Below are 12,589 nucleotides of genomic sequence, written 5' to 3'. Positions count from 1 at the left end.
GCGGGGGTAGACAGTGGAGTGTGAATGAACTTTTTTTTTTTCAGAAATTAATTTTGAGATGTATAGCTTGGTCTGAGGTCCCACAGTGGCAGGTGCCTCTTATTTGCATCAAATAAGATCTCTGGAGATCCCTTCCAACCTCAACCATTCTGTGACTCTGTGTGATTCTGTAATACAAGGAAAATGCATGGGACAGAGGAGGACAGGCCCTGCATGTCCCTGTGCCTGGCTTCCAGCATGGCAAGCACAGTTACCAGGTGCCACTGATGGTGTATCAGTGGGTTCACATTGAACATGCTGACAATTAGGGCTGCTCACAGTGGACATAACTCCAAAGGGTCTTGTGCTTTGTATTTTTTTTCAGGGACAGACCAACTGGGCTACATTGGGTCCTTCTGCTTCAAGGTTTTGCCCCACTTTCCAAAATGATGTTGAAGCTACATCTTCAGAAGAGGTTACCGTGTAGCTATATTCTTCCTCTCTGTGTTTCCTTAACTCAGAGGGAGAGGTATACCCCATCGTTTTTCAGGAATTAGGTCTTGAGTTAACCCGCCTATGTTAAATTAATCTGCAAAAATTGTGGAGCAAGTTTCTGTCTATTCTAGCAGCACATATATGGCATATTGCTTCTTTGAGACTTACCTCTACACAAATGTGCACTGGTTTATTTAAAACACTATAAATTATTCTAGGTACTTATTTTTCCAGTTTAAAATAGTTTATGGATGTCAAATTATAATCACTTAGATACACTAAAATAATTTTGGTTGGAATCTTCATAAAAGTGCACATGTAGATTTTTTGCACCAGTCTTATCTGCACCAATTAAAAAAAAAAAAAAAAAAAAAAGCCATACCTCAGATACATTTTTTTTAATGTAGAAAGGTATGTAAGATATGTGGGGTGTTCTGTTTCTTTTCAAACTATAGATGATTCATGGCTTGAACCAAAGAAGGACTGTCTTCTGAGAAGTATCACTTCTGAATAGTTATTTTGCAGTTCTGTCATTGCCATAGGAAAGTATTTCACATTTGCAGAGCAGACTATTTCTTGATGTAAACAGAAGTTTACTTGATTTTTCTTTTCCCTCCTCCAGAAATTTAAAAGGAAGTTTATCCAAGGAAATGCCCATTTTCTATATTGATCAGTGCAAAAACATTTTTTTTCCCAGTGAATAATAATCCACCTGTAAGAAGAGTTTTTGCCCTATAGTGTCTTCCTTTATCTGCCTGTGTTCCAATTTCCCTTTTCAGAAAGTTGTTATCCTCAGTGACCATTATCTATGTACTACTCTAGTCTTATTAATGAGACAGTACAGGCACTGTCTTATTTTGAAGAACATATAAATATTATCATTGGTTTACATGCCTTGGGCTCTTTCTGGGCATCTTTCCAGGGTCTACATAAGTGCTTTTAGGAAAAATGTACCATTTTGTTGTCCTCGTGTTATTACTGCAGGATTTATCTTTAAATGTTTGTTAAAGGCTTAAACTGTCCCTGAGCATAAATGTGACTTTTGAAGATAGGCTGTACTCCTGGCAATCTCCAGGTTTTATGTTTATCCACCCAAGAGGAGTGCTGTACATCTTTGCCTGCCACACACAATTGTTATATGTCATCACTCATTTTGTTTTATAGCTCCCCAAAGTGTGCCAAGTGATTTAGAGAAAAATTAGAAAGCTACAACCTGGACTTGGCCTGAAGTACAAGCCTGTTGCAAAATATGAGATGAAGTAAGTGTTGCTGGCTTTGTAACAGCAGCCTGTCTTCCATGGTTGCCCTGCAATTTGACAGTGACAAAACAAGTAGATCGGAATCAAAATGGTAGCCCTTCTGCCTCAGCAATCTGTAAAGAGCAGGTTCTTCATCTCATATGAATTCTCACTCTGTTCATTTGTATCAGTAGCATAAGTCAGAATGCTTATTTAGGGTTATCTATACAAGGATATGTTATAAAAGTTAATTGGATTTGCTTTTTTAAATGAGTGATTAAACTGCATTAAAACCCTGTGGAAGTTCTTAGTCAGCATTTTAGTGACCTTATTTCAAATTAATTCAGTTCTTTTCAAAAGTGAAATGTGTGTTTAAACATATTGATTATTACAGTTAATATTATCATAGAATCATAGAATGGCCTGGGTTGAAAAGGACCTTAAAGTTCATCTAGTTTCACCCCCCCTGCCCTGGGCGGGGTTGCCAACCACTAGAGCAGGCTGCCCAGAGCTGCATCCAGACTGGCCTTGAATGCCTTCAGGGATGGGACATCCACAGCCTGTCTGGGCATCCTGTGCCAGTGCATCACAACCCAATATGATTTATTTCATTGCAGAAAGCATTCCATGTCAAAGAAAGGGGTAGAATTTTAAGACCCTTCTAAGTTTGGGGAGATTTTTGTATAATTCTTTTTCTAGGAAAAGTAACTGTTTTTTGTGTTTATTTCTGACAGCAATCCCAAAAGTTTCCTAAAGCAAACTGTACTTGTGCTGTAGGCTGAGACTGGGAATTGCCTAGATGGTGGAACAATCAACTATTCCATACATCACTCTGTGGCCAGAGGCTGTGCTCTTATTTACCTTTTTTTTTCCCCCATTCTAAACACAAGTGGTTGCTTCCTAGAGATATATTCGTGCTCTTTGTTTTCTGGGTTTTGTTGATTTGATTTTTTGAAGAGACTTATCTTTAATTGGTTACAGAAGTCAAAACTCTTCATGAACATGAATGAAATTTCAGAAGACAGAAATTCCTATTGGCATCATCTCTTGAATTTTGAGCAGCAGAAGAAATTACGTCTCTGCTATGCTTATGTTATCACACATTTCAAGAAGACCAAAGGACACTCAGAGCTAAAAAAACACATTCTAGAAAGTGATCCTACTCTTAATTTTATCAGCTTGAGTTAACTAATTTTATAGTGTACACCATGGCTGAAGCCGGAGTTTGGGTTCCTGTAACACTTCCATTTCTATCTTTTTTTTTTTATTATTTTTTTTTATTTTTTTTATTTAATAGTTCTATGTAGAAGTTTGAGTGAATTCAAGCCAAAGTACCATTGTTAAAACAAAACCTGTTTCCCATCCATTGCTGGTTTACTGATTGTGAGCCTGAACAGAAAATTTGTATTTCCTTTAAGAAAGGAGTGGCTGTCTTTGTAGAAACAGAAGATTCACTTGACAACATTTTCCACTCTGAGTTCAATTTCTTTCACTGTGCAATGTTAATATTTTTAGGTAGAAATCTAAGTCTTAGTGGGGCTTATTTTGTTGTCCATAAATTTCCATCCCTTTTTTTCCTGCTAGAAATTTCCTCCTGTAAAATGAGATCTGCCATCTAATTCTCAACAATTTGTTGGTATTTTAGTCAGATTGATTTTCCATTGCCCATAACAGGATCCTTTTGCTATGAAATGTAATAGAAAGAGTCTCCTAGTTTTGAAACTTTCATCTAAATATTTTGGGCAAAAGAAAGATGGGGAGAGTGAAGGGGTTCAGGATGGGTATATCTCATCGCTTCACTTCAGCCACTTAGTAGTAAATTTGCCATCTGTCTTGTCTGTAAGTCAGCTTGGGAGAGTTGTGGGGGTGAGGAGAAAGTAGGAGAGAGAGAGGTGAGGGGGCTAGACAGAGGGACGGGTAGAGAGTGGGGAAGAGAGAGAGACATCCAAAGGGAAGTGCATGTCTGTCACTGTTGGATAGGTGTTGAATGCAGTTGGAATGGAGTGTTGGAGGCACAACCTAGGGCCTGCCTTTCTGCAGAAACTGAAGAGGAGCTCTGATGACCAACTTTAACTAGATACTTCACTGTTAGGTGATTAAAAGTGAGTCTTTCTTTCTGAAGATTACTCTAAGGAGTCTCAGCAAGGCCAAAACAAAAACTTGGTCTCCTGATTCTGATCCAGTGTCATCATTTCAAATATGCTCATCTATTCTGCCTTGCCTATTCTTTAGTGTAAGCATATATATACATAGTGTAAGTATATATATCTATGTATGTATATACACTTCCTCTGTATACCTGTATACAACTACTGTTGCTATTTCACTCCCAGGACTCTTCTGCCAGATTGTGTGGTGCTTTTCCAATGTGCAAGCGTTAGGCTTGGAATGAAAGAAATTGATTTTCATTTCGGACCCAACCTCATATTCCAATTTATATTTTGTGGGGGTGAAAGGCTTATTCCATAATCCCGCAGAACCCTTTGGCTAATCCCATTTAAGATGGAAAATGGAGGCAGAAGAAATTAATTGGTTTATATTATTAAAGTGAGCTACCACAATCCCTTGTTTGTATAGCATTCAGGAGTTGTTATCTCTATCCTTCAGCTTATTTTGCAAGCAGCTGCTAGTTTTTCACAGCCAGCAGGCCAAGATGGGCTGGAGAGAGCTTTGCACCAGCAGCCAGGAGCTTCTGAAGTCGTAGCAGTGAGTGTACCATGGATTTGCCACAGCCATGGCAAATCTGTTTTCATTTCTTTGTCTCTTTTGTTGCATTAAAATGAGGCTAAGAAAACACTCTAATGTATGTCTCAGAAGGGAATTGAGAGTTAATTAGTTAATTACTTAAAATGTACTTAATTTTGGTGTGCAGCGTATTGTATTTTGCTTAAATTAATGCAGAGAAGCCATGGATGACCTCTGCTGCATTAAAAATAGGCTGTCTTTCTCTGCCAGTACAAGCAGGAACAGATGATTTGCTTCACAAATTTGACCATGAGTTCAACAACAGCTGAAATTTCCAACCAGGGAAGAACTGGGTTTGGTGATTCAAACTAGGTCACAACTAATATAATTTTTTTTTATGAGGAGGTGGGTCAAGTTTCATCCTTCACAACCTGTTTCCATCAGTGTTGTCCCAAAGACAGTATGAACTGTACTGTCTTGAGCTCTGCAATGGTGGCAAGGTATCAGCTGAGAGAATGGAATGAAGCACTCATCCTTCTGGGTGTCTGTGAGGCTCCTTTTTATTGGGCAGTGAGTTTACCCCTTCAATTCATGCTGTTGAATATGGGAGAAATAACCATTAGCTAAGGATTAAATGTAGATATGACCTCTGGAGTTATAATAATAATCAAGCTGGACAATGCTTCGGTCGGGTATTTGATGCCAGATCTCCCTAACAGGAACAAAGAAGAGTAAGAGAAATTTCATGCAAAGTCTTTATCAAATACAGGCTTGGGGAAAACAGTAGCAAGTAACTGTATTCAAGATTTTATTGAACACTAAAGATGTGTTGTTTAGAACATAGAGTGGGCATTTGAATTGTATGCTGATGACACCAAGAAGGACTGAGGTGTAGGAAATTTCCTGGGGCTTAAGGGTCCCTAGGGCTGAATGGGCTCAGTTGCAGCCTGGGACCATTGATTCCTTTTTAATCTCCAAGAAATACTCTGTCCATAATTGCTTATTGCTTTTGTTAACATGTAGGCTGAAAGTTTCATCTTCATTCTTAAAGATAAAATGTTTTAAAAAAAGAAAAACAAAACACAAAAACGTGACATATTGAGTTTTATCTTTGTGTCAGAAAGCCAGGGTGCAGATTTCTTTCATTTGAAGAATATGGGTAGTATCTATGGAACTACTATCCTGTATATTTCCTCGTCAGGACCCTTAATATCATCTTCCAGTATTTTTAAATGCAACTGTTATGCATTGTGCATCAGTTAAGAAAATCAGCAAACGATTAGCTGCTGTATCCGTAGAAAAAGTCATCCACATCACACTTTCTATTGTTAAAACTCAGGATAAAAGGAAATGGGGAGAGGCAAGAATAGAATTACAGATCCCTTTCCTTCTAACCAAGTTTTAATGCAAAACTCCAAGGCTGTTCCACAATCTACTTTCTTACTGTGTCTTTCCCATGTGTTTCTTTATCCCATGGTTTTCTGTTCCATATCCCTAATCTTCTAAGGATAACTCCTTATGTCCACAGATACTTTTCCTGTTCCCTCTCCACTTGGCATGGCAAACATGACAAGTTCCTATAGGCTTTGTATGTTCAAGTTGGTCTGGCTGTGTGCAATGTAGACTGACCAGGTGGCTGATGCAACAAAAACAAGGCATAGAGTTATAACTGCCTTTTTCTCAAAGGAGTGGAATTTTGGCTCTTTCACTTCTAGCCAGCTCCTGATCTTCACAAAACCACTTAGAATATAATAACCTGGGGTCAAAGCCATGACTCAAATCTGGTGTGCTTTAGCTAATGTTTAAAAGTGATTGGGAAAGACTAACAAAAGAACAGATGTGTTAATAGAAGGCTTGATTATCATAAATCCCATTTCCCTGGGAAATTCAGGTTACATGTGGTTGGTTACTTAGGGTTCTTCTATGCAGATTACCAGGTGCTGTATCCACTTGGTTCTTGTATGCCAGGGAAATAAGGACTGAAATTGGAGTGGGAACATGATGGACTAGTGGGAATAAAAATGAAGCCAGACTTGGCAATTGCTTGATTAGAACAGATCATTTTCTGACAACCAGCTTCACACTGACCAAATAACATGCTTAGCTGGGTTTGTTTTTTCACTGTTACCATATGAGTCAGAGGCAAGAGTCTGCGCTTTCACTTTGATAAATAACTAGAGTACCAGTGAGTCAGCAATGGATGATCGTACGGTGGTATTCAGTTGAAGTAAAAGATGACAACTCTCAGGGTTGGGAGACAGAACAACAGATTATGTAAATTGAAAATTATTGTCTGGATTAATTACTTTGCTTGAATAACAAAAGCTGACCCACTAAATTATCTGCCACCCTAGTTACGGTTACTGTTTTGGGGAAATGCATTCATGTGACACTTTCCAATGAAAGTTAACATGAAGTCTAAACACTGCTTCAGTTACTATGATAGTGTTTGAGACAGAAACTGAGACTACTAAGGTTTCTCTCTCAAACACTATTATACTGACTGAAGTGGTGTAGTGCTCTTGTGAGCACTTCATTCCAGGTGAATTTCATCTGTTGAAGTGGTTGAGGTGGGGTGTGGTTTTATGGGTATGGGGTCATTCACTGCACTAGACTCTTTCTACTTACTGTTGAAACTATACATCTAGTTTAGGATTTCAGTATGTCAGTTTCAGAAAGGACTGAACAGAATCTCAAACTATTTTTTCATCTAGGGTGCAGAAATAATTATGCATTTCTTCTGGCACTCTCATAGCACAGAGGACAAAATCAAATTAGAGGACAAAGTTATATTTATGGTAGATGTTAACTATTCATGCATTGACTGGAATTCATTAACTGGACAAAAGGCCTGGAGGTATGTTTGCGGAAGTGGTTCAGAATTGTTTTTTAACTCAGTATGATTATTAATTCAATAAGAAATGAAGTACTTCCAGACTTCGTATTCCTGACATGGAGGATATGATTGAAAGCAAAATATCAAATGAAGACAGAATCATAGAATGCAGAATCCATTTGGAACATGGTATAATGGCACTATGTTTAAAACTAACAAAAGGAAAAAGTCAGAACAGCTAGCTTTATAAAGTGAAGCTTGGCTGGCAGAAGGTGAGGGTTGCATGGGTTACAGAGAAATGGTACAGGATATGGATGAAAGATAGGAAAGGAACAGATGACAAAACTACTTTTCCAGTTTTAAAATTTAAGTAGTACATTATTGAAAACAGGATACTTGAAAAATTACAGAATTCTAAAGTGGTTTGGGTTGGAAGAGACCTTTAAAGATCACCCAGTTCCAACTGGGAGTGGGATTGTATCAAAGGTTTTGTACAAATCAAGGTATCTGACATAAGTTGCTCTCCCCTTATCCACCAATTCTGTCACTCCGTCATAGCAGGCCACCAGGTCAGTCAGGCACAATGTGCTCTTAGTGAAGTTATGTTGGCTCTCCCCAGCCACCTTTCAGTCTTCCATATGCCTTAACACAATTTCCAGGAGAGTCTGCTCTATGATCTTACCAGGCACAAGAGGTAAAGCTGGAAGGTCTGTAGTTCCCCAGGTTCCCTTCTTAACCTTTTTAAAAAGTGGGTGTTAAGTCTCCTCTTTTGCAGGCACTGGGGAGTAAGATAAGCTCTTATTCATCAAAATAGGATCTTCTTGTCTTCAGTGAGACTGGAAAGGCTTCAAAAGGAAAGGAAAAGTAGCCCTGCAGTACTGTGTCATAGGACTTTCCCATTTTTGTAACTTGAGAAGAAATACTGAATGTTCAGTAAACTTTACTGATGTTGTGATGAGTTTTCAGTTCTTAGAGTGCCCATGACCCATAACTTGTGTTTTGCTGTGTGCTGCCTGCTTCTACTTCTGGTATTTAAAACTGGATTGTTACAAGCTTTATTTGTTTGGAAAAATAAAATAAAATCAAATGTAGTACCGAAATAAAGTATGTCTTTCTAAAATTTGTGTTGTGTCAGCAAAGCCTTTCTGAAATTCATGTTTATATAAAATAAAGGTTTTGTTAAGAAGATTCCACTAATAGTTTAAAATGCTATCTGTAGCTTGAACTATTTTTTTTCCATGTTAGTTTTACTGCACTTGTCCAGCTTGTTCTTCAGTTTTAAATGCTCTACCTCTTAGTTTAGGTATTCTCTTTTTCTTCCCAAACCTGCTGGAATGCATTAGGAGGGGCCTCAAAACTGATGCTGCGCTTTTTTTCCTTTTTTTTTTTTTTTTTCTTTCTACTTCTGGGGTTCATATCGTGTGTGGCTCTCCTATGTAAACCCTGCTTTACTCTTATCCCTCTTTTTCAGGTCTGATTGCTGCTGATAGTTATCGCTGTAAGTAACTCATGGACTCATTCCTGTGTCTATTATCCTTTTGAGTCTTGTTCATCTCTCAGAATTATCCTTGCTTGTTGGAACCTCTGTGCTAATTCAACCAAAGAAATGGTTACCAATCTGATTCAGTGGCTGCTGCTCAAGCTAGGTTCCCATACTGTTGCTATTGGTTTTCTTTGCGCGGCTGCCTTTATTGCAGAACTGTTTTTTCAATACTGCACTTTGTGGTTCAAAACTCTTCTGTTCCAGATTTCCCAGCATGATCATCATTATCAGTACCCAGTGTGGATGAGTCTGGATCATTCTAAGATGTTGATAAGCTTCAGGCAGCTCTATGCAGTCCTGCCTGCACTTAGTCTCACAGTCAGAACAAGTAAATGCTACTTTCTTGCACTTGCACCCTCTCAAACATTTAGATTTCAGTTTTGCCTCTTAAAAACACATTCCAACAGAAATGGCTATGTGGAAGGTGTGCAAAGAGGAGCTAGCATTTGATCTAAAAGAAATGATGTAAATGTGAGCAAAGGGCTGTTTTTGTCTCCATCAGCCTTCTGACTTGCTTCTTTCCAGTCAGTGAGGTCAGCAGTGGACTCTAAGGATGCGAGTAGGGGGAGAGATTGCCAAGTTTTGGAAACTGATTATAAATGGAATGCTTTCACATATTAATATTAATGCACCCTGCCTACAAATAGCAAAAGAAGGTTAATTTTAGATGACTAAGTCCTATTCAGTGGAATACAGATCTGAAGAGGTGTTGTATAACTTAAGCATCAGAACAGATATGAAAAAATGAGTTTTGTGTCTGACCATTAGGCCAGGAAGTTTTATCATATTAAACCTGTAGGTTTTCATGAATGGCTGAAGGTACATGAATTCCTTCATCAGTTTCACAGCAGTTTCATATCCCTTCCTAATGAATTCCCTCATCAGTTTCACAGCAGTTTCAAATCTGTTGCAACCAGATTTTAGTGAAGTTGGTTACTTTGCTATTAATTATTAAATGAGACTATATTATCCCTAATGGGCTACTGAGCCACAGTTCCGTCACCAAAAAATGTTTTGGCTTCCATTTCAACCATGCTAATAATAGCCTCACCTGTCTTGTTGCGTGCTACAATTACTGTAGTGTTTTACTTGCTGATTACTCTAGAGGCAACAAAACCTATTTTCGTAGCATTGTGGTAGAATAGATACAGTAGCAGTACATTTTTGTTTTTTTTACTGCCTTTTCAATGCCATCACATGAAATCTATTAAGTGCTTACAGTGGAAAAAGAATGACATATTCATATGTCTCAGTGACTCAGCGGCAGGTGTATTGATTTCACAGAAAAAATCTAATTTTTAATCCTGCAAACTCAGTTTTGATTGTGATCATTAACTGTGTTCTTGACTTCCCTATTATCTCCATAATTAATAAAGAAAACATTTTGAAGTGAATACACTGCGCTTTGTTCTTTTTGTCACCTATGAAATTGTTCTGATAGCTTCCTATCTTCTCCACAAAGGTAATTCTGAATTGATTGTGAGACTACAATTAGAAGAGGCAAATCTTACATTGATTTCAAGAACCCCTGCTGAATAAACAGGATTTACAATTAACCAACCAACCAACAACAACAACAAAACAACTATGCTTTTTAAAATTTGAGACTCAACAAATTTGATACTGAAATCAGTGAAAGAGTAAATAAAGAACTCCAATTCACCTTGTAGATTTTTAGAATACTTTAGTTGTTTTAGCACCAATTCTGATCCAAAAAAAGAAATATTTAAGTTTGAATGTGTTTTAGTTCAACTGTGTGACTGACTATCTTGACCAAAGGCAAGTGGTAATCTTGGTAGTGATCTCAATTTGTCAAAGCAGAAACAAGAACTCCAAGAGCTCTTCATTCATGAAGTTGTTTCATGCTAAACTTCAAATCACATATTCTGAATTGGTCTCATATATTTCAATAAATTAAAAGGATTTTTTTTTTCTTTAATAAGCTAATTACCTTTAAACAAGGGATCAATCAATATTGTTAATAGTAGAATCCTTGCAATACATCTACTTAATCATACCCATTTTCACATAATGATGCATCTACATGCAGTTTGTTTAATAAGACCTTTTCCCTGTCTGCTAGATTAAACAGTAGCTGAGTAACAGCTTTGTCAGAGGAAAAGCACTTTTCAATTGCTATTTCTTCAGAAGCTTCCCTTCCACTAAGGATTAGGAGGCTGAACTCTGAACAGCAATGAATTAGATAAAAATTTGGAAAGGGCACTGCATGGTGGTAGAGTTTGCAACAGTGTGACCAGCAGGGCTAGGGAGGTGATCGTCCCCCTGTACTCAGCTCTGGTGAGGCCGCACCTCGAGTACTGTGTTCAGTTTTGGGCCCCTCGCTACAAGAAGGACATCGAGGTGCTTGAGCGGGTGCAGAGAAGGGCGACGAAGCTGGTGAGGGGCCTGGAGAACAAGTCCTACGAGGAGCGGCTGAGGGAGCTGGGCTTGTTCAGCCTGGAGAAGAGGAGGCTCAGGGGCGACCTTATCACTCTCTATGGGTACCTCAAGGGAGGCTGTAGCGAGGTGGGGGTTGGCCTGTTCTCCCACGTGCCTGGTGACAGGACGAGGGGGAATGGGCTTAAGTTGAGCAAGGGGAGTTTTAGGTTAGATGTTAGGAAGAACTTCTTCACTGAAAGGGTTGTTAGGCATTGGAACAGGCTGCCCAGGGAAGTGGTGGAGTCACCATCCCTGGAAGTCTTCAAAAGACGTTTAGATGTAGAGCTTAGGGAAATGGTTTAGTGGGGACTGTTAGCGTTAGGTCAGAGGTTGGACTCGATGATCTTGAGGTCTCTTCCAACCTAGAAAATTCTGTGATTCTGTGATATTACTTCTCCCAAACTAGGAATGCTTTTTTGAGGTTATCTATCAACCTACAGTCTCTTCTCATTCAAATACATCACTAAAAGTTATTTCCATTCTTAAAGAAAGTCAACCAACTAACAGTGAGTGGGAAACACTGAACAGTCACTCCATATAACAAAAAGATTTGTATAAGCAAAAAAGTATTTTGGTCATTCCCCCCTCCCTCTCCATTCCCTTTCCTTACTGTTTTGTTTTTAGAGTAGTAATCACTATGAATTCTTTACAGAGGTTACAGCGAGCAGCTGGACTGACTTCCTTGTGGAGCACCCATCCACAAGGAAGCCTCAGTAAGAGTGGCTCCTTACAAAGGGAGTGGCATCTTACAAAGGGAGAAGTCACTCGAGGAGAAACATGAGGGCAAGGTCACCTTGAAGAAAGACTTTCAACACTCTCTTCCATCCTCATGGAGATGATGGTGAAGTATGGGCTGGATGAGCAGAGAGTGTGGTGGATTGAAAACTGGCTGAATGTCTGAACTCTGAGGGAAGTGATGATGGCAGGAAGTCTAGCTGGAGACCAATAACTACTGGTAATCCCCAGGGCTCAGTACTGGATCCAGTCCTGCTCAACATCTTCATTACTGATCTGGATCTGGGCAGAGTGTAATCTCATTGAGTTTGCTCATGACACAAAACTGGGAGAAGTGGTTGATATGCCATGCTGCCATCCAGAAGGACCTCCAGAGGCTGGGAAAATAGACGGACAGGAACCTCATGAAGTTTAACTAAGAGAAGTAAAAAGTCCAGCACTTGAGGAAGAACAACCCTAGGAACTAGGACATGCTGTGAGCCACCTGGATGGAAAGCAGCACAGCAGAAAAGGACCTGGGTGTCCTGATGGACAGCAAGTTGAACATGAGTCTGTAAAGTGCCTTTGATTCTAAGAAGATTAACAGTATTCTTGGCTGCTTTAGGCAAAGTATTGACAGCAGGTCAAGGCAAGTGATCC

Source organism: Aythya marila (genome assembly GCF_965140915.1).
Source record: "Aythya marila genome assembly, chromosome: 1".
In the NCBI taxonomy this organism is placed as follows: Eukaryota; Metazoa; Chordata; class Aves; order Anseriformes; family Anatidae; genus Aythya; species Aythya marila.
The sequence above is the reverse complement of the archived record's forward strand: the minus strand, read 5'-3'. Positions refer to the sequence as shown.